This window comes from Crocodylus porosus, unplaced genomic scaffold (assembly GCF_001723895.1).
Source record: "Crocodylus porosus isolate Cpor-Errol unplaced genomic scaffold, CroPor_comp1, whole genome shotgun sequence".
Lineage (NCBI taxonomy): Eukaryota > Metazoa > Chordata > Crocodylia > Crocodylidae > Crocodylus > Crocodylus porosus.
The window spans coordinates 35,549,729-35,576,294 of NW_017728950.1; the positions used below are offsets into that span (position 1 = coordinate 35,549,729).

The window sequence follows — 26,566 nt, forward strand, 5'->3', positions numbered from 1 at the left end:
GTCATTTTCGACCTGGAGGGATGTGGTCAGTGGGGTTCTGCAGGGCTCGGTCCTCGGGCCCGCACTGTTCAACATCTTCATCAGTGACTTGGATAAGGGGGTAAAAAGCATCCTTTTCAAATCTGCTGATGACACTAAGATGTGGGGGGATGTAGGCACGCTAGAAGGGAGGAATAGGCTGCAATCTGACCTAGACAGGTTACAGGGGTGGGTAGATGAGAATAGGATGGGATTCAACACCAACAAGTGCAAGGGGGAGTGCACCTGGGGAGGACGAACCAGCACCATACCTACAGGCTGGGGAACTCCTTTCTCATCAATACAGGGGCAGAAAAGGAGCTTGGAGTCATCATTGATGCCAAGATGAACATGGGCCAGCAATGTGGGGATGCAGTTAGGAAGGCCAACCACACCTTGTCATGCATCCACAGATGCATCTCAGGCAGATCCAAGGAGGTGATACTTTCCCTCTGTGCGGCACTGGTCAGGCCGCAGCTGGAGTACTGCGTCCAGTTCTGGGCACCGCACTTCAGGAGGGATGTGGACAACAGGGGTCCAGAGGAGGGCCACTCGTATGATCAGGGGGCAGCAAGACAAGCCCTACTAGGAGAGGCTACAGGACCTGAACCTGTTCAGCCTCCACTAGAGAAGGCTGGGGCGGGATCTAGTGGCCTGTTACAAACTAGCCCGAGCACTAGCAGGAGTGACTAGGAATAACGGTCACAAGCTGGCAGAGGGTAGATTTAGGCTAGATATCAGGAGGCGCTACTTCACTGTCAGGGCGGCTAGGGTCTGGAACCAACTTCCAAGCGAAGTGGTGCTGGCTTCTACCCTGGGGGTGTTTAAGAGGAAGCTAGATGAACACATTGCTGGGGTCGTTTGACCCCAGTACACTTTTCTGCCATGGCAGAGGGTTGGGCTCAATGATCTTCTCAGGTCCCTTCTGACCCTACAAACTATGAAACTATGAAAATAAGACCCACCAAACTCTGTTATTTAGATTGAACTTTCATAGTTTTACATAGTTCTGGAAAGCAAACCAGATGTGTATTCAGGTTTGTGTAACCTCAGAATTCATTGTGCAGTCATGGAAACATAATAATTTTGTTGGGCATTTGAGGGGAAGAATTATTCTTCTGGCTGAAGCTAGGACCAAAAATCAGAAGAACTGTAGTCCTTTGCAGGTTTTTTTTGTTTGTTTGTTTGGGTTTTTTGAGAACTTGTGACCTTATGCATGACCTTGGTCTGTCAATCCCTCTATACCTTAGTTTCTTCATTAGTAAATGAAAGTTAAAATTATTTCCCTTTCCTCAATGGAATACCGTATTAATAATTTGCAAAGCACCATAAGATTCTCAGAAGGATTTTATATTAATTATTTTTATTGCAACAGTACCCAGAAGCTCCTGCTATGGACCAAGGCACTGTTGTAGCTTGAAGCTTTACACAGAACAAAAAGATGGTAACTGTCTTAAAGAGCTAGTTTTGTTCACAGAAACACCTGCATGCATATATAACTTGCTTTATATAAATGACCTCAGTGACTATAATGGAAATCAATTTGTGTGCCTAAGTATGTGCTGCCAGTCCTGTTATGGGAAAAAGGTTTATTGTTCACTTTTGGAAAGCTAGGACCCTTGAAATGAGTACGTTTTAATTTGGTGGTTATTTTTTTTTTATAAAAAAGTAGCAGACATGAATCAGCAATATATCTAAGCTCCTTTTGGCAAGAAGCCATTTCATTTCATAAGATTCTTTGAAGAATACAAACAATAGCCTTCTATTGACATATAATCAATCAACATGAAATCTTGCCTTTTCACTCTAATCGGTTTCTTTTTGTCCCCAGTGTATTTGTATTTCTATTATTTATTTTTAAAAAGTAATGCTAAAACCATTACGCAGAGTAGGAGTTAAATGTTCTTTCCCCTTTAACTCAGCCTTTCTCCCTCAACCCTATCTTCAGCTCCTAGAGTTGTGCAATTGTTTGCACTTTCTAGTAAAACATGTAGCTCTGATCAATTGTAAGATACTCAGCTAGGTCCCCAAACATATTTCTATGAGGAATATGTGACTGAAGAAAAAGAAAGAGATGAATGCTGAAAAACTGCTTAGCTGAGCCTGACATTTTACTTTTTAAATATTAATTATACTGTGGGCTTCTTTCTATTTACATACATAAGTGTTTGCTTGGGACATAAATTGTCTTGAGAAAGCCACACAACAGCTTTGTTAGATAAAACTTCTTGCAGCTGGTAATTTTTGGCAATTAATATTATGAATTCAAGTGACACAGGGACTAAAGAAGGCGCTTCTAGCTTGCTACTTAACTCTGTAAAATGAAAGAAAATGTCAGAAATAGTGGGCCTGCTGAGAGCATCACTTCTGGGAGAAGAGGTGGCAAATGTTAAAATTACCATACTTATAGACATTGTAGGATTTCAAGGTCTGAATGAGTTACTTATAAATATAGTTTACAGTAAACACTAAAGAAGCTTAAAAAAAATAAATTTGAATCACTTAACTCAGAGTACTTTGGCATTCATCTCAGATACATGGTAATAATAAAATCTATGTTACTTTATATATTTCTGCTTACACGAGAGAAATCTGTTGAAAACTCTGAATATTACTCCAGGACAAATGTGGGGTATTTGCCAATGGAAAGTTACACTTGAATCTCATGTGCATATATAGACTAGCCATAACATTTAAAAGCTGAGTTCCCTGCCATTTTCCCTCTTTAACAATCAACACAAAAGGGATAGACAATAGCTGAATCTGGACAGCTCAGTTCTCCAGCAAGGAAATGCCTAGCTGATACAGCCTTCATGTACTCTTATCCATTCTACCTCCTATGAGTTGGGTCCAGTTTAGAAGGATGCAGCACTAAACCACTAGTGCCAGTTGTTTAAAGACCTTTGGAACCTGATATGAAATAATGGGATTTGAAGCAGTTCCTAGGATGCTCTAACCTTTCTTGGAGTGGGATGTACAATATACAATGATCAATTAGTCAGAACCAGCTCCTACCACGTTCCATTTCTGTTGCAAGCTCCATGCTGCCTGGGTCACACTTCCCCTGTGTGCATGGGACCAGCACGCAAGGTTGTGCCCCTCACTGCAGACCCTGCCTGCAGGGGAAGTGTGGCCAGGACAGCGGGGAGCTCAGAGCAGCAGGCAGCTTTCTGTGCCCTGCCATGCTGGGTTCCACACACTACTTTGCAGAAGCGGTGGCGAGGGCAGCACAGGGCACCAGTATCTGCTGCCTCCCTGGAGCACAGGGCTGGGGCGGGGAGGCAGCAGCTGTTTGAGGCCTCCCAGCTGCAGCCAGCCCAGGTTCTGGGTAGATGCTGATAGCCACAGAGCCTGGGCTGCTTGCAGCAGGGCTTCCATCCTCGCAGCTGTCTGCTGGGAGCAGCCTGGGCTCCATGGGTATCAGCATCTACCCAGAGCCTGGGCTGGCTGCAGCTGGAAGGCTTCAAACAGCTGCTGCCTCCCCGCCCCAGCCCCAGCCCAGGGCAGGCAGCAGGTGCTGGCACTGCACCTGTTGGGGCAAAGCCAGGGTGGGGTGGGGCAGGGAGGCAGCAGCTGTTTGTAACCTCCCAACTGCAAACGGCCCAGGCTCTGGGTAGACGCCGCCAGCCATGGTGCCCAGGCCGCTCCCAGCAGGGCTTGCAGTCTTCCAGCAACCTGCTGGGAGCAGCCTGGGCTCCCAGCTGTCAGCAGCTACACAGAACTGGGGCCGGCTCCAGCCGGGAGACTGCAAACAGCTGCTGCCTCCCCGCCCCGGCCCCAACGCATGCCAAGGAAAATGGCCTCACATGCCTTGCTCAGCACATGTTGCAGGGGTTGCCGACCTCTGATCTAAGGGTCTGCTGTGGTTCTGCAAGACATTAAGTACTGTATCTGTAAAGCCTGAGGTCCATGGCTGAAGACCCAGAGGGGTAGAGATTCAGACTGGGAGCAGCCTGGAATCTGAGCCAGCTGAACAGAGACAGAAAGAGAAAGCTGGCAAAGTGATGGCCCAGACTGGAAGTCCTGGGGAGCCAACAGACACCAAGAGCCCCACCAGGTGCTGACAACTCATCTTAAGATTTCTCCCATGCCCTGCTTTGGGCAGGGGTAAGGCATGTCCCAATTCAATTCTTTTTTTTCAGGCAAGTGAGACTGGGAAAGCTCTGAGGGGGGTGGGACAACAGGATGAACTATGACAGGTGGAGAGGCCCCCTTTACCCCCTGCCCCCAAGTCCTGTCACGAGGCTGTAAATGTATTTATACCTATTTTATGGTTCAGGAGTGATACGAATGAAGAGATGGTGATAGCATGCTAAAGTTTTGAGTAGGATAGTCATTACAGAATGGAAGAAATGACCCGGGAGACAACATGACGATGGCTGCCAGTGTGGCTGACACACTAGGAACTGAGGCAAAGATCTCTTGAGCTAGAAGCATAAGCCGATATAGCTCAAGCTCCAGAGCCCAGGCCCTGTAGCTAGGGCTGTGACCGACTCACTTCCTCTGGGGATCAGACACAGAGAGGGCCCTGTAACATACCACTCCCATTTAGATTTGGGATGTATGTTGAAGTAGAGTTGTTGTCAACATTAAAAGGCTGTCAATTTTTGCATGATAGATCACAGAAACCACAGCAGGAGCTTCATTGGTTACTTTGGCATTATAATGCCATATTTTTAGCTCTGGTACAAAACTGCTGTACATTAGATGTACATGATTAAAGGTTTTCAGATCCAGTCAGAAATTCAATTTCAAAGCTTTGAAAGAAAATAACTGAACAGAATCTTGACAGCACTTGTTCTGTATCTGCCATGGCTGCATCAAAGCATTACACAGTATAGAATTTTAATAGCTCATAAAAAAGCTCAGATGTGCCTTTTCTTTTCTCTTCAGACTGACCACTGGGTATTTTAAAAAAATGTTCAATGTTAAATTTATTTATTTGCTTTGCCTTAATATGACTCTAATTTTGTTTAGAGAACATCCACACAAAACTGCTCAAATACAGATTTATTGGTTGAATCCTGTATCTTCCTTAGCTCTGGGTCAGCTGTGTGACTGCAAAGTAACCTAGCTTATTTTGATTGATTATGCTGCAGCATATTTCACTATTCTTCTCTGAAAGCAGATGGGGCAATTTATCTGCCTAGCTCTTATTCATGTTACAGTGTCCAGGTTTTATAGAATATACCCTGTAGCATCCCTAGTATATGTTTTTGTTACAGATTATTTTCTACATCTAACAGAGAGCAAATAAAAATCATCACTGGTATAATATATAAACTGTTCACTTTCTATTCCTATCCTAATTTGAGGTATGTAAAATATATGCAACTTCTCTAGTCATTTAAGATACTGAAGTGTAGCTCAAGATATACTTGAAATGAAACTCTGTTGCATCAAATCATTGAAACGGAAGTCAAATTGGAACAGTGCTGTTTCGCACAGCCCTAATACTTGGATACTTGTTCACTAATCAATACAAAAATAGCCATACAGTAAGTTCTGGTTAATTTGATTATGGGCTAATTTGCTACTATAGTTTAGGGCCTTATCATATGTGGTACTTTGAGCCACACAAACGTTGATTTGTATTGGTGCTAGCTCAGGTTTGGAGGAGTTACACGCTAAGTCCCCCACCTGCACAGCTATGAGTTTGCCACTAGAGGACTGGTGAGCCAAGACAGGTTCTATCCCTTCTCTAAATGGGGGTGTTTTGGAGAGATGGGTTGGGGGAAGGGAGTGAGAAAAGGAGACTAGGAGACAGAGAGTTAATGGGATGTGGATGGGTAATGAAATGAGTGGTCAAAAGGAAATGGAGGTGAGGGAAGGGTGGTGATTTGAAGTCAGTCACTGAAGGATAAAACAGAGTAAGAAAAAAATGAATGAAATAAAGATGTAACTTAAAGGTGGATTTGGGATTTGGGGCAGGGAGGGTGCTGGTCATGCTTCCTGGGGTGGCTGGGAGGTGCTTCTGGGGGAGCTACTTCCTCTTGCCCAAGGGAAAGAAGCCCCAGCACATGGGCTGGAGAGGGGTGGAAGTGGAAAAGCCACAGCTCCAATCCCCAAGGTGTTCCACTGAGCAACGTGGGATGGAGAGCCTGAACTGGCCTCCAGATCTGTGTGCATGTGTGGGGTTTTTTAAATTTTATTTTTGTTTTTCTCTCTCATCCTGGCCTTCCCCAAGAACTGGCCAGCCTCCACACTGCCAGGAGCAGCAGTGGGAAAATTTCAATTAACCGTGGTTCATTGAAACTGCCAAAGCTGCCTGCTGCCTCAGAGTTCAGGGGTTGGCTGGAGCTTGGTCAGGCCTAGGGCTCCCTGGGGCCAGCCAATGCTCTCCATGGGGCTGAGGGCAGGGGATTTGGAAGTGACCACCCACCCAGAGGGGCTCAGTGCTGGTGGGGAAAAAAGTGCCCTTGCCAGCCATTTCTGGACCAGGTGGCTAGGGGTGGGAGACAGACTCTCCTCCACTCCCCAGGCTCAGGGAAGTGGGTGTGGCAGGCCTCTCAGCTGGGGGTGGCGGAGAAGTGAAAAAACTATGACAGTAGTCCCTGGGCTGCTCTACCGTGAGGCTACTGGCCCCAGTTCCTCCCCCTCCCAAACCAGGCCCTGCCCTTCAACCTAGCCAGCTGGCCTCCATGTTACCTGAAGCAGCCATGGGAAAATTTCAATTAACTGTGGGCAATTACTGTCCATTGAAATTGAGAAGACGTCCGTACAGCTCAGAGTGCAGGGCTTGGCCAGAGCCTGCCTGGGTCTGGGGGAGCTATGGGGCTAACCATGACTCTCCCCTACTCCCAGGGGCTTGGGGAAGAGAGCTAAGAAGTAACTGCCAACCTAAGCAGACTTGGTACTGGTTTGGGAAAGTGCTCCTGCTGGCTGTTCCAACTGGGGACATGAGGAAAATGGAATGGCTATGACTGCACCCACCCCCCTCCATCTTCCAGCTCTGGGGGGATACAGGGCTCTTTCACCTTCACCCTTCCTCAGAGGCAACAGACAGACCTGGCACACCTCCAGGTTGACCTGAGCTTGGTCCCAAAATCTGTGCCCTGCCCCAGGAGCTCCTACCCAGCCCCTTCTTTCTCCAGTGGTTAGAAGGCCAGGCTGAAATCTTGTTGGGGTTCCCTGATGTATGAAGGGGATGGGGTGGGAGACAGGGAGTCTGTTACCTGCCCCCAAAATTGGGAGGCCAGCAGGGCAGGGCTCGGCTGCGGGACCCAGAATTCAGCCAGAGGGCATGAGGGGTTTGCTTGCTGCCTGTGGGGGAAGGTGAGGGCAAACAAGTCCCTTACTGCCCTGCCGTTCTCCCCTCAAGAGCCCTGGGACATCAGGCAGCTGGAACAGGGAAAGGACTGAGTCAGGACAACTAGTGCCAAAGAAGCCTATGAGGCTGAGGTGGGCTGAGCTGCTCTGGTACAAGGATAGAGAATTCTCCATTGGTGCACGTTTTGCTGTCTCCATCCTCTCCCTATGACATGTTTCCCACCACCCCAGAATTGAGGGGAGATCAGAGTTGCTGGGGAGATTTTCCTTTCTGGCCTCTACAGGCAGCAGGAAGACCCAGCATTTCCCAACAACGGCCCCCCCCCCAACCCCCGTTGAACACGGCCAGCTTTCACAGCCTGAGCCCTCCCCAAGACTTGAGCTTGACCTCATCTGACCCTTCTCTGCCCAGAGGCGCTGGCTGGTCATGATCTTTGGGGTAGGTAACTGGCCCTGGTCTTTCCTCTGCTGCCACCCTACCTGTACCATGGCCTGGCTCTAACAACCCTTCACCCTGGCACCACTGTTCCTTAGTTCCTCCCCATGTCCCATTGCTTTGCAGGGCTCCCTCAACATGGGCTGGACTGGCTCTGTCCCCTGAGAAGCTCAGGATGGGACAGCCCAATCTGGCTTCCACCTTTGTTTTTCTCTTCCCTTCCAAACCCCACCCCTGCCTTGTGATCTGGATGGCCAGTCTCCATGCTTCCTGGTTCATTGAAGTTGCCAAGGCAACTTGGTTTGATGGTTCAAACTTTGTCCAGAGCCTGGCTGGGTCTGGGAACCCTTTGGGGCTGGCCACAGCTCTCCTCAGGGCTCAGGGGAATAGGTGGACAGTGACCACTTGCAGTGACAGGTTGTACACTGGAGGGGAAAAGTGCCCCATGGGCCATTCCCAATCCAGGTGACTGGGGGAGAAAAGCCCCAACCTCAGGCTCTCCCCCACTCCCCAGGACTCATAATGGGTTGGGCAATGACCACCCACTGCTGGGGGATGGGCTGCTAGGGATATGTGCTCCCCCAGAACCCTACTGGCTGCTTTGGGCAGGGGTAACTTGTTGGGGATGAGGGAGAGCTATGGATGGAGTCCCTACTGTTCCACTAATTTGCCTGGGAAGAGAAAGCCTGTTCCAGCCCCTGCCTTTTCACCTAGCCCCTTTGCTAGCGTTCCCTGGTGGGTCATCGCCCTGAGACCATGAAGCAGCTGTGGGAAAATTTATGTTAACCACTTGCAACTGCAGTTCTTTTGAAACTTGAAGACTGATTGTCTGCTGCTGGTCAAAGCTCTTCTCCACTCCCCAGAGCTCAAGGTCGGGCTAGGCATTGCTCAGTCACTGGGATGTGCTGGAGGTGGAAATGAAAATGCCATCTGCTCTTTTTACTATAAGGAAAACAACACAGTGAGCATGTCTACACATGCACTAATGTGCCATAGTTATGACAAAGAAAAACAAAAGAAATGGCCTTGAGATTGTTTCCTATGGTCTGGCTTGGCCCTATGTGCACTCAGCCATTCATTCAGGAGCCTGGGGAATAAACAGGAGGAACTTGTTCTCCTGCTAATGAAAATAACTATGATGCCATTGAGATAATGGAGACCTGGTGGGACTCCACCCATGACTGGACCACGAGTATAGATGGCTATACCCCGTACAGGAGGGATCAAGTGAACAAAAGGGGTAGGGGCGTAGCTCTCTACATCAAGGAAAGCTACGTGTCCCTGCAAGCCGACATTGGCACCCATGGTGGACAACTTGAAATGCTCTGGGTTAAAATGCATGAGGAACACAGCACAGGGGATACTATGGTGTGAGTCTACTATAGCACCCCAACCCAGAGTCAAGAACTCGACCAGGAGTTCACCAAGGAATTGGCTGAGGCTGCACAATCCCAGTGTGTGGTTGTCATGGGAGACTTTAACTACCCAGACATCTCATGGGAGGAGCGCTTGGCCAAATCCGAGTGGTCGCAAAGCTTTCTCTCATGTGTGGATGACCTCTATCTGATGCAGGAAGTCTACAGGCTGACAAGAGGTAAAGCGCTGCTTGGCCTCATACTGGCAACTGGGAATGACCTACTTAGTGACCTAATGATCAAAGGGAAGCTGGGTGACAGTGAACATGAGCTGATTACCTTCACCATCTGCCGCAAAGCTGGCAAGTCAGTCAGTAATACAGAAGTCCTCGACTTCAGGAAAGCTGACTTTGACAAGCTAAGGAGGCTTGACAGAGAGGCCCTAAAAGGCCACAACCCAATGGTGAGGGGAGTTCAGGATGAGTGGTTGCTCCTCAAGGGAGCAATCTTGGATGTGCAAGCAAAGTCCATCCCATCTCAGAGGAAAGGCAGCAAAAGGGCACAGCAGCCCCCTTGGCTCTCCAGGGAGCTGGCAGACCTCCTGCATCTTAAAAGGAAAACCTACAAAGAATGGAGGACTGGAACCACCACCGAGGAGGAATACTCTGCTCTGTTCCGGACTTGCAGTGAGCAAATCAGGAAAGCCAAGGCTGTGATGGAACTCCAGCTAGCTACAAATATCAAGGAAAATAAGACATCTTTTTTTAGATATGCGGGGAGCCAGAGGAAAAGCAAGGGCAACATTGGACTCCTGCTAAACCAGATGGGGCAACTCACCAGTCCCATGGGACGGCCCTGCCCACTAGGGGTCAGGGAGGCCCAGGTGAGGGAGATTCCTTACCCTCCATCGAAGTTGACCTCATGAAGGAACACCTTGACAGGCTGGATACCTTCAAGTCAGCCGGCCCTGATGGGTTACACCCAAGGATACTTGGGGAGCTCGCGAGCATCATAGCTCAGCCCCTGGCATGGATCTTTGAGAGCTCTTGGCGCTCTGGTGAAGTGCCCAATGATTGGAAGAGGGCCAATGTTGTGCCTATCTTCAGGAAATGGAGGAAAGTGGATCTGGCAAACTACATGCCCATCAGCCTGACCTCTATCCTGGGGAAGGTCTTGAAAAAGATTATCAAAGAGGCCATCTTTAACAGACTAGCTGAAGGCAATATCCTGAGGGATACCCAGCATGGGTTTATTGCGGGTAGGTTCTTGCTTGACCAATCTCATTTCCTTTTATGACCAGGTGACTTATCACCTGGACAAAGGGGAAGAGATCAACGTTGTATACCTCAACTTTGAAAAAGCCTTCAATCTGGTATCCCATGATCACCTTTTGGCTAAACTGGCTAACTGCAGCCTCAACTTCACCATGATCCTCTGGCTGGGGAACTGGCTCCGTGGTAGGACCCAAAGGGTGGTGGTCAATGGGAACCAATTGTCTTGGTGTGACCAGTGGGGTCCCTCAAGGCTCTGTCCTTGGGGCTATACTATTTAAAATCTTCATCAATGATGTGGACATTGGTATGGAGAAGCTTGAGAGAGTGCAGAGGAGAGCCATGTGCATGATCAGAGGTCAGGAAATCAGACCTTATGATGACAGGCTGAGAGCCATGGGGCTTTTCAGCCTGGAAAAGCACAGGCTCAGGGGTGATCTGGTGCCTACCTATAAATTTATCGGGGTGCTCATCAGGATCTGGGGGAACATCTGTTCACCAGAGGCGGTTCAAGCACCCACTTTGCTCACCTTCAAGACACATTTGGATGCTTATCTTGCTGGGATTCTATGATCCCTGCTGACTTCTTGTCCCTGTGGCAGGGGGCTGGACTCGATGATCCTCTGGGGTCCCTTGCAGCCCAAATGTCTATGAAATCTATGAAATCAGTTCCACACAAACACTGACCCCAACCTGAGCCCCAAGACCTGGCTGGATTCTGGCCAAACCCTGCGCTCTGAGCTGGCAGTTCCACTTCCACGGAACTGCATTTACATCCAGTTCGCTGAAGATTTCCTGTGGCTGCTTCAGGTCGTGTGGAGGCTGGCCATCCAGATTACAAGGCAGGAACTGGTCTGGGAAAAAGGCTGTGAGGAGAAGAAGGCTGGGGGCCAGATCAGGCTCCCTTATCCCAGGCTACTCAGTAGAGCAGCACCCAACTTTTCCTACTTGCCCACAGTCTCTCAGTCCAGGAACACCTGGAGGCAGTACCTCTCCCTGACAGCACTAAACCTGTCCAGGTGTGCAGTCACTATTCAACTCCTTTGAGCCACAGGAAGCAGAGAAGCACTGTGCACAGCCCCAGAGATCCCTAAGCCCCACCCAAGCACTGTGGTTAATTGAAATTTTCCCAAGGCTGCTAAACCAGGTCACAGGGCATGGACCAGTCTGGGAGGGGGAGAACAAGGCTGGATCAGGCTCTCCCACCCTAGAAACTGCAGCTGCAGTGGGGGGAACCTTTCCTTGCCAATGCTAAGCCCCTTCTCCCCACCCACCGGGAGTGGAAGAGAGCTGTGGTCAGCCTGAGAGAGCCCCTAGACCCAGCTAGGCTCTGGCAAAGATCTGTGCTCTAAGGTGGTAGGCAGCCTTGACAACTGCAGTGAACTGTGGGTAACTGATATTCTTTCATGGCCACTCCCAGTAACATGGAGACTGATTTCCCAGGTTGAAGGGCAGGGTTTGGGAGGTGTGGAAGGTTTGGGGGAACGGGGTAGTGGGTTTTGGGCAGAAACAAGGCTCAGGGCCAAAGTAGTGCAGGGTAGGGTCTACTGGCAGAGTTTGCTATCTAGGAGGTGGTTGGGTCACTTGAGATGATGGCCAGAAGATGGTGGGTAAGGGTAGGGATGGCCCTTGCATGACACTGTTAACCCTTGAATAGGCCCATCTGGCTGACAGTGGAATGCATGGGTATGCCACTGATTGACACCACACATGCATTCTGCACAGCACAAGGCCTTGCCCTCCTGGTCAATTGCTGGGACGGGAAGCCAATCAATCAGCATCTCCTGAAAACCCAGCACCTAGATAACTCAGCATGCAAAGGCTCCTGCCCCTAAGCAAGGGCCCAAAGACACCGCAAGGCAGGTTTCCTGCCATGTTCTCAATGTCTATCATCTGAGCTGCTGCCTCCTGTCCCAGGACCACCTCTTGGGTCCCCTGAGTTTCAGGTTCAGTGACAGCGCTCAGGAAGAAGGTCACAGAAGATAGCAGATGCTCAGAACTTTATTGAGAGGGCAACAGGCAGCTGCTGGGTGGAAGCTGCCTCACTGCTTTCCCCTTCTGGCTGGTCACTGTACCGGCACCAAGGCTGTGCACTGGACCATGTGGCAAGGTGCCACAATTTGATCCCTTTCAACAATCTCCATGAGCTCATTGCAGAAGGTGATCAGCAGTATTGTCAACCCCACTGTGCCAAAAATCATGAGATAAAAACTGTTTTGTTTAGTTTAGTTTTTTTAAAATGAAGAAATTGACATGTAAATCATGAGATGCTTTTTTTTAAGTGGGGGGTTGTTATTTGTGAGTGTTGGGGGCTCTAGGTGTGGGGGGGTTTGCATTCCAGGGAGGGAGGGTCCCCATGCACGTGCTGGCAGGATGCAGGGTACTGTGGGTCAGGAGTGAGAGGCAGTAGCAGCGCTGAGGGGCTGTGGCTTGGGACTGAGGAACAGACGCACAGAAACAGACCTGCAGACAGCACCCAGCTAGTAAGTGGAGCAGAAGGAGCAGAGGAAGAGAGAAGTGTGTGTGGGGGGGGAGGAAATCAAAGCCTTCACAGTGAAGGAGGAAGTGGGGCAGGAACACAGGCTGGGGTGAATGGGGCCCTGGAGCTGAAGCAGGTCATCCAGTGGCATCAGGTGGTGGGAGGTGCTTCCTGCAGCTGTGCACATACCTGGGGGAGGCATAGGGGGCATGTGCCCCCTGTGGGGCAGAGGCAGGCTGCCTGCTGTAGGCTTGGGGCTCTGCACCCTGCTGTCCTTGTCCCAGGAGCTCAGTCACACAATGCCAGTGTACTTTATGCCACTGGGCAGGCAGGGGACGCACCATGCACCCCGTGTCTTCTGCCCACCCAGTGCGTGGCAGTGGCATCGCACAGCTGAGGTCCCTGGGGCAAAGGTAGCAGGATGCAAAACCCCAAGCCTCAGCAGGCAGCCTTCCTCTGCCCTGAGGGGGCACATGCCCCACATGATTCCCCTGGGGGAGGTGCTGCAGCAAGGAGCTGCACCTCCCATGCCTCTGAGTGAGCTACCTGCAGGGTGCAGAGAATGGGACCCTGGGGCTCATCCCAACCCCTGCCTCTGCCCCTTCCCCTAGGAGCCACATGCTGGCCATGCAGTGTGTCCCATGCCCGCCCAGCAGGAACCAGGTGCACACAGCGTTGCACAGCTCCTGGGGTAAGACAGCAGGGAAAAGAGACCCAGCCCACAGTCAGACAGCCTGCCTCTGCCCCACACAAATCCGAGGGGCACGTGCCCCCCATTCCTTTCCTGGGGGTGTGCAGGGAGCTGTGTCTCCCCTCCCACACTCAACATGAGCTGCCTGCTGCCTGACCCACCCTGGCCCTGGGGACTCATTCACTCCAGCCTCTACCCTACTCCCTCCCTCATCATGGGGGCCTCAATCTGTTCCTTCCATTTCTACCCAGCTCCTTCCCCTCCATAGACTTACCAGCTGGGCACTCTGAGACTGGAAGGAAAATCCTAAAATTTCAGGGTCGTATCCTGAGATTGTGAGTTAGGGTTAATTTGCTTTGGAAAAAATTGGGAATCTCTTGGCTGTTTTGTGAGAGGTAACATTAGTGGATCAGGGTCCTTGTTTTCCTGGACATCCTGTTGGTATCTCTGTCCCTCATGTAAAGAAATTTCAAGGCCTTTATCTGGGTCCTGACCTGGAGCCAACCTCACTGATGCACCCATGCCATCATTTACACCACAGTCCTTTTATAAATGGCATGATTCTGCTGGTTACCTTTGCAGTAGTTGCAACCATCCTGTCCTCTTCCCATATCGCAATAAGGTCCCATATCTCACTGTGGCTCCAATTAGATGCCCACCTGACAGCATCTGGGTGGCATTTTTTTGCTGATGCTGGCTAAGTGAGTTGAAGATCCATCAACAAAAAGTTTGAGCTTACTAGCTGTCATATGCTCTGCAGGTTGTTCGCACAGGATTGCACCCATGGCAGATGGAAAGGGAAATTGGCCTAGTGCCAGAATCACACCCTGGGCAGTAGAGTTCAGGGGGTAGAAAGTTTTTCAACACAGAACAAGGGGGTGGAGGAGGAACACTGCATTCTGGGATACTGGAGAACTTTAGCTTGAGTGGCCCATCTGTGAGGAGTAACAACACCTTAATACGAGAGCTGGGTAACACAGATCAGAGATAATCCTGCCCTGGAGTGGGTAACTTTGGGAAGCATAATGAAATGAATGCTAAAAACTGGTTTCAGATGTTAATGCGTGGACAATCTAAGGGTTAAGAGATCCAGGAACCACCTGATATTACAAGGCCTTTAATCTTCTGAATCCCTAACAGTGTCCACCCTTTTCCAACTCTCCATTTGTAAACTATTGATAATTGGTCACTAGTAGTTAATTTACTATTATTTGCCATTCCTTTGGATCATTAAAATAATTAGAACTATTGTTTTTCACAGAATTGTCATAGGTTTATCATTCTTATACTGTAATTTCATAACTTTGGTTCATTATGTGACAGTAAATTACTTTTAAAATGTGGCATACTAGGTCAATTTTATCCCACAAAGAGGTTCTGCATGCTCCATTTTGATCCTTAAAGGAGTTTTACATAATTTCAATGTTCCAATGTGGAACTGTAGAAAAAATTCTAAAATAAACTGTCTGCTGGTGATGAAAAAGGCACACATCACCATGCATCACCCTGAAGCAGAAATGGAAATATTTAGTTTTCACTCTGAAAACTGTAGGGAGAATTCTAAACTAGGAACTAAGGTCTGAGTATCTGAGTTCCTGATATCCAGAGGGACTTACAAGCAAAAAAAAAAAAAAAAAAGAAAGAAAGAAAGAAAAGAATCAGGTTTATCTGGATTTGGCACTATCCACTTTGATGTCAAGCATCATGTATTGTAGTATCATATATGCCTACAATATGCAGTATTAATTACTTACTGCAGGATGTCTTAATAGTTGACAGATTTATTCTGAATTATTTTTCTGTGAAGTTCTGAATTTTTACTAAAAACAAGGCAACCATAGAAAACTGTTTAACAAAATTTCAGTGTAACTTCTCCTGAGTAGCCCTCACTGAAGTAGCACCACTCAAGTGTATATGAATTGTTCTTGATGAGAAGCATTGTTCACATACAATATTAAGATGCATCAGTAAATCAAGCTGGCCGCATGCCACATTTCCAACACCATAAGCTGGGGCTACTGGTTCTGCACCTATGTAAATTCATGGTTCAGAAGGACTGCATCTGCAAAAGTTGTGATTACATGCAGCAACTTTATACTTTACCCCCAGATAAAGGAGTATATTTTGATTAGCCAAATGTGCATGGGGTGTCCACACTAAAAGCAGCAGCTTCTAATAATGGACTCAAAAGCTCTGCATCACAAATTAATAAAATATCATTTGTATGTTTCCATAACCATAAAATGTCTTCAGGTTTGCAAGCTTTTGGACAAGACATAGCACAACCTTACTTCTACAAATACCCAACACAAACATACTTTGAAAAACAGCTGTAAAGATTAACAGTTGGGTGATCATAGTGTGAAAACTTGCTGGAACTAGTTGGGGTGTCACCATGGAAGTACGCCACACCTCTGCTATGGCACTAGTCTTCTCAACAACCAAGTATAGCGCACCTGTCTGGGCTGCTAGCACTCATACCAAATGTGTGGATGTCCAGTTTAATTCTGCAATGCATGTTATCACCTGAACCCTGAAATCTACACCAAATCAGTGGTTACTGGTGCTGCCCTATATTACTCCTTCAGACATTCGCCACAGTGAAACTACATACAGAGGGGTTGTCCACATGAATGACAACCCAGACCTCCACATCCATAGAGATTTAAAGGACCTCCCAGCTCACTGCTTGGTTTCCCAGAAACCTTTGTGGACACAAGCCCTTGTAGGATATGACAATGCAGAAGCTTGAAGGAAAGCATGGAATGAAACCACCATTCAGAATAAACATTTAATTTCTGGCCCAACAATAAAAAGCCTCCTCGTTTTGACCTTCCGTGAAAAACATGGAAAGTTCTAAATCGGATCTGAACTGGGCATGGCTGCTGCGGTCACTTGATGCACAAATGCTGTATTAGGAGTTCTGCAGATGTGACTGTGGCAATCCTGATCAAACTATGGACCACATAACAACACTCTGCCCTCTATACACATTTGATGGTGACATTGCAGGGATACATTCCCTTTCCTCAAGAGCATTAGACTGGTTAACTAGCCTTAAAGTGGACTTACAATTGTTGCTCCAAGTGATATGATATGTTAATCTTCATGTCCACTCTATGTTTGCCATGTTAGTTAAGACTGACCACTTATACTCTAGGAGCTAAACCAAGAGCATTAACCCATTTCATGTCCCTTATTAATCTCTATAAACTTTGTTCACATTCCCCGCATGCTACTAATAAAAGGCTCCCTCACCAACTTCCAGTGTCCAGATCCATAAAGTCTCTTGTAGGATTATCAGGGAAAATATAACATCTCCTTTGGACTCTCATTTAAATTACACAAGTTTTTCTGGGACATAATACATTAAACACTTGAGAACAATACTAAAAAAAAAAAAAACCATTAAAAACCCTGCATTTCTTTGCATGCTGGTGAAAACGCACCTGTGAATAAAATGGATGTTGTGAAATCTGTTTGGTATTATTTTTCCTTGAATGAAAGAACTTGCCCAAAATAACATTAATGGACAGATGCCATACATAAATGATAAGCCTAAAAGCTGAAAGCAAAGCATTGAACATGATAGAGATGCAATTTGCACAGATTTGCAGAAGTCCACCTTACTCAGCCATGGCAAACACATACCCCAAGATTACTATAGAGGCACTGTACAAACAGCAGTTGAGTAACAGGTCTTTCTGTAGGTAGGTTTGGTTTGGTTTTTTTTTCTTCTTCTCCTTCAGTATTTCTTTCCTTAACAGGAGGAGGGAAAAACAAAACAAACCGAAACAAAAAAAAGAAACCATCACCTCCTTTTAGTGCAGTAACAATTCAGTTTAGCTCAGGATCAAAGTTTCATGCTAAAGAGATTTTTCTTTTTTTTTCCCCCTCCGCAAGGGTTTTATTAAATAATTTAGAGCTGCATGTTCTTTATTCATGAATGAATCAAGCACTTTAGTAGCTGAATTTGCCATAATAGAGTACTAACCTCAGAAAACCCTGCTGTACTATCTGGGTAAACTAGTGCTTATTGTGATTGTCTGAAAATGTAATTAGAAAATTTCTCCCCAGTAAGGTCTAAGATTACTGCAGAAGTGCTACCATTCTAAATAATCAACTGCCCTTCCAGGAAAGCCCTTTATAGGGATGATTTACAATGGGAGCTGAGGGGAAGGGTGTGCATGTGGGAGAGATTAAGGAAAAGGCATACTATATGAAATGAAGTATATGATCATTCTTCTCCACACTGTAAGAGGTTACTTGGAGATAGAAATATAGTTTAATTGCAACAAGTATTGATATGGTTCCTTTTGGTCTGGTTTCCACAATGCCCCTTACGCAAAGCCTCCCTATGCAGTTTTCAGGCACACACAATACTGCATGGCATGTTCTGATTTAGTTATTTTAAAAGCTATAACATAGTTCTATATCTAAGGCTGTGAGACTAAGGTAAGCTTCTCCACTACCAGTAACTTTCTGTTGTCAGTACTTAACATATTGATGTTATGGGCAATGATATGGAAAATATCCAGCAAAATCTAAATGTGTTGACCTTTTAAATGTGAGACCTGAGGAAGAGTACTGTGATACCCAAATGTTTGTCTAAGTCTATTCCAACCATGCAGTTGGCCCATAAAATCTATCATCCACAAAAATTCTTGACCTTATTATTTAAAAGTCTATGGAAGAAAAGGAACAGTTTGGACTAGTATGTGTGGAAGCCAAAGATAATTTCATTGAGCAAAGACAGTAATAATTAAAACATTAAAAGACCAGGGAGGGGAGGGAGGGAGATTATGTAACTTTGTACTTCTGTACATATGTATCTATAAAACAAGGGACTTGCATGAAGGGATTTTGATATCTTGTGCTTAGACAATGGAGCAGAAAGTCATAGGCCAGGTACAGACATTACACTTTTACTGATATAAGTGATTGGAAACTGGTCTATACCAATAGCAGAATAGAAGCGTGGCAAACAGACTGGTTTAAAAATGGCAGAAGGATTCCCCCCTCCTTCTGTCCCCCAGGGCAAACGAGCATTCTGTTCATTACAGAGGGCTCTGTATTTGGACCAGTTCATTACAGAAGGCCCTGGGCTCCCCCCAGGGCTCTGTACTTGGATACTTGGATCAGTACTCTTTAATATACTTATAAATGATCTGGATTCAGGTGTCAGAAGTGGACTGGCTAAGTTCACTGACGACACCAAACGATGGGGAAGTGTGGTCACACTAGTGGATAGGCTGGCAATTCATGCTGACCTGGACAGACTCACAAAGTGGGCAGATCAAAAGCTGAATGCCTTCAACACAGAGAAATGCAAGGTGCTCAACCTCAGGAGAAAAAACCCACATCATACTTATAGGCTTGGCAGTACTACACTCATTAGCAGCATGACTGAAAGACTCAGGGACCTTGACTGACCACAAGATGAACATGAGTCAAAAATGTGATGCTGCAGGTGGCAAAGGAAACAAAACTCTGGCTTACATCTACAAATGCATCTTAAGCAAGACCCAGGAAGTCATCCTGCCACTCTTCTCAGCCTTGGTGAGGCCGCAGCTGGAGTACTGCATCCAATTCTGGGTTCTGCACTTTAGAAAGGGTGTGGAGGTAGAGAAGCTTCAGAGACTCCAGAGGAGGTCCACGCACATGATTAGAGAACAGGAGAACAGGGCTTATGAGGAGAGGCTGAGAAACATGGGACTTTTCAGCTTGGAGAAGCAAAGGCTCAGGGTGGACTTGGTGACAGCCAATACGTATCAGAGTGGTGTGCACCAGGAACTGGGAGAATGTCTGTTCACCAGGGCACCCCTGTTCATCCGGTCACAAACTCCGGGAAGACCATTTTGGTCTGGACATAAGAGAAAACCTTTTTACCATCCAAGTTCCCAGAGTCTGGAATAGACTCCACCCAGAAGTGGTGCAAGCACCTACTCTGGACGCTTTTAAGAAACACTTGGATGCTCATCTTGCTGGCATCATTTGACCCCAGCTGACTTCCTGCTGCTTGGGCAGGGGGCTGGACCCAATGATGTTGTGAGGTCCCTTCTAGCCCTAATGTCTATGAAATATTACCAAACTAAACTACTCTGCTTACAGAAAACCACATAATTTGGATCAATTCCACCTCAAACTTTTTGAATGTCTGTACCTAGCCATAAAGCTTAGGGCCCATTCCTAGCTTCAGAAGCAATTCACTATATAATTTTGGATCTGTCACTACATTATAGTTGATACATTCAGGAGATGGAAGAGCATGCATAGGTATATCTGAGATGGCTTTAGTCTCACTTCCTTAAGTAACAGACACAAGGAAAACATGGTACAATGTGGGCCAGCCACATAAATAGTGCCCAGGATCCCTGGTAGAGTTATCCATGCTGCTTAAACTTTACTGTTATTGGTACCAAAGATAGCAATACTAAAGCTAGCTCAGTCTGAAGTTCTGCCTGATGTTGAAATCACACTCCTATTTGCACTGGAAGCCTAGCCTTGGGAAATAAGCTCATATAGGAACGTAACAGTCTCCTGTAGCTGTTTGGACTTTGGGTCCACACACACACACAAGAAACCAGGGTTATTTCAGAATAGGTAGCTGGGAGGAATGGAGAATGGGTATAACCATTACTTTCCTGTCCATACTTACTGGCCAGAGCTACAAAGCCAGTTTAGTGCACCCAGATTTAGAAGAGAGAGTACAGATTGTAATTTATTTACTATCTTAGTCCAACAGGACACTGTTATGCACACACATGTTTAAGGAAGAATGTCATAGAATGGGGTCCTTTGAACAACAGTTTTCTGAACAACAATTCTTTCCCTGGAATGGAACCAGATCAGCACCACTGACATCCTTGCTACAGGCTGCATCGAATGTGATAATCCATAACTCTTAGATCACTAGCCAAGCCTCAAAAGTTTTCACAGGGAGGCCAACATATTTCATGCTCCCCTGCCTACCAGACCAGGGAATGCAGAATCAAGGAGAGACAAACAAACAGTCAGAAAGAAAGAAACTTCTGTAAGTGCTTTGACTCTCAAAAGGATTCCTTTTTTTGTTCAGTTCAAGGCACTGAAAAAGTTCAGAGTAGTTCATATTCTCCTAAACCACTGTATTTCCCCCACCTATAACATGTATGTCTGTAGAAGACAAGACAAGAAGTAATTAGTTTAAATTGAAAGTTCTTCCTAAAATTCAGGCAAACTGTGAAAGTACAGTTAAGTACCAGAACAGATTAGAACAGCTACGGAACCTCCCTGATTGGACGTTTAAGTGCAGGTAGACAAGGATGTTCCTCCTTTAAACAGAAGGTTGGACTAGATGACTTTTCCTGTGGCAGGTTCAGGTGTGATGTCTTCTATTGGGTCAGCATTAACTGATGTCTTCTGTTAAGTCAGGATTAACTGCTATTAGCATTCCAGTGCTAATAGCTTTCCTGTGTGTTCTTGACAACTTGCACATTTGAACATGTTTCTTTTACCTAGTACTAGAAATACTTCATCTCCATTTTACGTATTCATTCTCCTACTGAAGCTGCCATGAGATACCTAATAGCAATCTCTCATCATAGAATTAAAAGCCATTCTGGGTATCTGTATTTTAAAGGATATTGAATTGAGCAGGACCCAAAGCCAAACACATCTTGCTTCTTTTGTCTTTGGAAATCTGAGATCTTTCAGAGAAAAAGTATTCTCTAACACCCAGATGAATACTATCTGCTGGGATGGCAGCTACAGGTAGAGTCAACTGGGTTCCATCAGCTGACAGCCACTCTGATGCAATCTGCAGCTGTTCACTTAACACTCAGTCCTGCATGCTTTTCACTTAGGCAAGTCTTCCATTAACTGGATGTACTGCCTGAGGAAAACTGTAGGAGCCAGCCCTTAACAATTTGTGATTGTAACACAAGCCCCAAAGCACAAAAAGCTCTAACTCAGTGGGTACATCTACATGTGCATTAATGCCCTTTTCCTCATGCACATTCAATTTAGTACCCCCAATCTGAGGTATTAAATAAATGCACATTAGGCTGCCGTGATCCTCAATACCAAAAGCACACATTTTTTAAGTGATGCGTAATGCACAATATCCTATCTTACTGCACATTGGGGTAACTGCACAGTTTTTTACATGATGCTTTAAATGCGCAGTAAAGTAGGCTTGAGCTGCTGGATATTATTAAATTCCCAAAACCCATGGGAGCATGAAGACGCTATTTGATTAGATACCCATTCCACATCCACCGCTTTGCATTTTTAACAGAAAGGCAGTAGTATTTCTAATGAAAATTGCAGATCTGGCTTTGCAATAGAGCTACAGCGATTAAGTTCAGTTGTTAAAATCATTTTTTTCCCCTCATATCCAATTAAAAATAAGTCATTTCTTCAAACCTTGTATTGCATTGCTATGGGGAGCACATGGGCTGCTTTTGCATTACTTAGCCAGCAAGCAGCAACCCACTGTACACTGCCTCTGTTTTCAAGCATTAGCTCTCCCTGTGCTGCTGCCATATATCAGAAAATGGGTAGGAGGCTATTATGCCTCAAAGTCTCCTCCAGTTTGTGACAATTCCTTGCCATTCTGTACAAGCTTGTCAGGAATGGGCATTTGGTGAAGAAGTGCATGAAAATGCTTTCTACCCTGTGGCTAAATCAAGTTAATGAACTGTAAAACTGATATTGATAAAGCTAGCTCCAATTATCTATAATGTGCATCAGATGTGCACTGGTCATATTTAACCTGATTAAAGCTAAATCATCTCTATTTTTCCCCTTTTAAGAATATTAAAAGGATGACCTGCTATTGTTAGGTAGCCATAAAATTGCGGCATGGTCTTCCCAGGGAGACTGAGTTGTGTAGACAATGCAAAATGCTATGAAGCAAAATTCCAAATACTGTGCAATCAGTGCAAAGAAGCCAACTATTGCACTTTTAAATGTTCAAGGATTAAATACAGTTAAGGAGCATTCTTACTTCAATGGTAATTATTATGCTTAACCCTCTACCCCAGGGGTAGGCTTTTTTTTTTAAGAGTTTCAAACACTCTTTTAATTCTGCAAGTAAATGCAGCATGGTTCTGATCCAAGGCCAATTAAAAACTTTGCACTAGATCAGTGAGCTTTGACTCGCATGTTAAAAGGAATTTACATTATCTTTAATTTCTGAAAGTTTGATTATGCATCTAATGAAAACATGAAGTCCCTACAGTTTTCCCACATTATAGCTCCAGGCACAGGGAAGAGAGTGGGAAGATAGAACAAGAGTGATGTACCCAATACTCTCCATCATGATATAAGGGACAAGAAAAACAGGAAAGTAGTAGGTGCTTTTGTTTCCCAGGCAAGATGAGAATGCTACATGCAAGTAGAGTAGTAAATTCCTCCTTCCTTATGGGGGGAAGTGAGGAACAGGAAAGGAAAGTTCAGTTGTGTGTTGTTCCTTACATTAGTCTGAGACTGAGGGCTCAGTGTAGACTCTCATAAGAATAAATCTAATTCTGATCCTATTCAATCAGTGATACAGCTTCCATTAACTTCAGCGGGTGCTAAATAAGACCCATAGTCCATGCACCTAATTTGCCTCAAATTCTTAATAAAACACAGTTGAGCAATCTGTGGAAAAGCATTCACTGAAAGCATTCTTTGGATATGTGTTTATATGTGAAGGCAGATTTTGGCTTTATTTGATGACAGCTTTTTCACATTTAAAATTGTTGCCCTAAAAATGTGCATTAACTCAGATAGTATAAGTATTTGAAAACAGAGTTACCAGTAAACCTACTTCGCAACCATTACTGTTTCCAAATAAGCAAATAACAATGGCAGAAATTTGAGATGAGTGGGATGAGGAAGTATATATTCTTCCTTGCTTGGTGTTTAATGCAGTGATGCTGATCCTTGCCATACACTCGCATGAACCAGCAGTAAGTCCACTGAGGTGAAAGGAGACTTTCAACTTGAACACTTTCAGAGATCATCCCATCATCTGTTTGTTGCATATCTCTAATAATATGAGAAATCCTTTTTCCTACTCATGTTTTGACTCTTTTTTGAGGGAGGGAGAGAGATAGAGAAAGAAAAAGAAAGAGAAAGAGAAGGAGAGTGATATTTTACAGTTAATGAAAGGAAATGAAATATTAATTAAATACATTTCTCCCACTGCAGCCTACTGATGTATTTCGAAGCCACCTTTGGAAAAAATTTAGAAAACATCCTCAACTCCAAGATACTTGATGTTTTTGGTTTCTAAACATATGCATGGTTAACTTCACTATGTTGTTCATGTTTTAGCCATTGTGCATATTATACAGAGAATATTTGCTCTGTATTTTCCAATAAATGGAAAAGGCATTGGGTGATTTCACCCAGTCTTCCTTAGCTTTCAATGGAGAATTTACTAAACAATTCAAAGAATACCTATGTGTTGCCTTGTAATTCAGCTAGAGAACTAGAAGGCCATATCATTTAAGTAGTGGCACTTGTATCTAGAGATGAATCAAATGTATCTAAATTAAACTGTTTAAAAAGATAGCTTTTAAGTTGCTAGGCATGAGTTATCTGGGGGACATGTTTTGGGAACATACCATAGTTCATAAAAATATCAGTCAAAGTTAATAAAAATGTAATGTTGGGAAGGATAAAAGGCAAGGGAAACAAAAGGAAAACTAGCTTGGAAGAGTTTAAACCAAAATTAAGTTAGTCACCTCAAAGTGCCTTGCATAGTTGCTAATGCTCATGCAAGAAGATGGCAAAGTGGGTAAAACATCATTCTGATCTAAGTGAGTTCAATGCTAACTTTATCAATTGTGTAAGATATGGAAGAATGGAGAATTACCCTTGTAGGCTTTAATCAAGGAAACCTAGCAGTGTTTTTTACCTGCATTAGGTCTGAAGGAGCTGAGCTGCAGCTTATTCATTTAAAGAATGTAAAAGCAAAGAAGGGAAATGAAAAAAACGAGGTATAGACAACTCTTTCCCCTTCATTCCTCTTCAGTAGTGTTAATGTAGTTTCTCATTGGGATAAAATAAGAAGCCTTCATGTGTTGAGTTCTCAATAAGAAAGATGGCAGAAGCAGATTCATTAAAAATCAGCAGGGTTACGCTGGCATAGAATAGCCATAAAAGCAAAATCAGCCCCTATGAGTTCTTTCCACAGAGTTGTGGAAGAATGCTCCTTATTTAGAGTATTTATTACATTTTACATAGGCCACTGTCATACATTTAGGTCCTGACAAGGTCAAGGAGTAGAACTTTACAATACTCTTCCTCTGCTTTACGTTGGTTTCCTTTGCTTTACGTTGTACACACATTCCTGGAAGATGGCACATAACTTGAATTTGCATAAAGGGAACCCACTTTACAATGTAACAAATAGGGATACATTCCAAGACCTCAACTGTACTGGCCCCCAGACCCATCTCTACCACTTTTACAAAATAATGTTGGTACTCACCAACAACAGACAGTACACAGGTCATTATCATAATGGGGATGGCAACTACAAAAACATGTATCACAGAAAATGAGCAAGGAGCACAGATCCACACAGGATATTTTGGTGTATGGCACCCCCACAACGCACCCCACAAAGCAACTAACTGCAGGCTTCCATCACACCAATTGCATAGGAGTGAATTTACCTCACATATAAACACATTTTTGGTATAAAAAGGGTCATTGCATAAAAGCAAATTTGCACATACAGAACCTGCACAAAGCGAGGGAAACCTGTACTGTATTACAGCGATGGCCTCTAACCTAACTCCCAAACATCCTTTTTTCTTTTCTACCTCATCACTACTCCATGCCCTTCTTCAAAATTTCCTTATAAACATGGCATTGAATAAAGCAGTCTCAGAGAACCAAATGGAAACATTTCAAACAGTTCAGAATTCTTACTTGTCAGGTGGAAGAAAGAAACTACTCAAACTGCTGCAAAACAACCCTATAACAAATATCTTAGAGCTCCTTTAAGGAGAGAAACTGCAGCAGATAGAGCCCAGGAAGCTAAGTAGAGGCTAGCTGCAAGACGGTAGATAAAAAAGACACACTGTTGCCTAGGTAGGGAGCTGCACATTAAGGGAAAGAGGATATTTGTAACCTGTCAAGGAAGCACTAAACAGAATAAGTGGGTTAGTATCTATGAAGCATGGACATGACCACCGGGAAATTTGGAGGCCATGAATAGCCCATAAGGCAACAGGTGCCCTGGGAGCATGTACAGGTCAGGAGGGCCACCTAGTATGAAGGCAGTTTTGCCAACTAGCAGAGTTCAAGAGGGATCCGTTGGCAGGAAGACAGCGTGGAGTTTTCTCTAGGACCCTCAGACAGCCTTCCTTTCTAGAATTAACAGAGAACATCAAGCTATGACAGACATAAGAAGAGGGAGGGTAACCTAGATTCAGAGCAGAGCAAGAGCCACATAGCCATCAGGGGCATCGCAGCCACCTCCAGAGCACTGGTCCTATTACAGACCCCTTTATAACAGCAGCTGTTTTGCTCTGTCAAATTTCAAAAGGCAAACCTAGAAAAGCACACTGGGAAAAATCCTATCTAAGAAGCAAGCCTTTCATGGAGGAAAGATTAGTAGGGAATAAGTCATTGCTTTAGAGAAGAATGCCGTTTCTGTGATGATGATAATAATAATAATAATAATAATAATTCATTATTATTAATATAAAATATAATATTAATTATCTTTTTTTTTTAGAATCCAGGAAAGCCTAGGGGAAAAAATAAAAAATAAAATAAAATAAAATAAAAGCAAAGAAACTGTGGAAGCAGGGGGTAGGCAACAAAGAGAAATATATCTACTTGGCTCATACTTGTAGGGAGTCAGTTAGAAAGTCCAAAGCAACAATGGAACTCAGCTTGGCAACAAAAATTAAAGACAATAAAAAGTCCTTCTTTAGGTATACAGGAAGCAAAAAAGGTGCATGGCAACCCCTACAGGACAGACTAGGGCAATTAGTAACAGATAGGAGGAACAAAGCTGAGCTCTTCAATGAGTTTTTTTTGCATCTGTATTCCTGAACA

At 45.1% G+C, this 26,566-nt stretch overlaps 1 long non-coding RNA gene across 1 annotated transcript in view; it reads left to right on the forward strand.

Moving 5' to 3' along the window:
* LOC109323359 overlaps window positions 1-24,466 on the forward strand; it is a 25,624-nt gene extending 1,158 nt beyond the window's left edge. The window contains exons 2-4 of the long non-coding RNA XR_002104635.1: window positions 1,606-1,612; window positions 12,315-12,321; window positions 24,454-24,466. This is a non-coding gene — a long non-coding RNA (uncharacterized LOC109323359). The remainder of the gene's footprint in view (window positions 1-1,605; window positions 1,613-12,314; window positions 12,322-24,453) is intronic.
* Window positions 24,467-26,566: the final 2,100 nt, after the last annotated feature.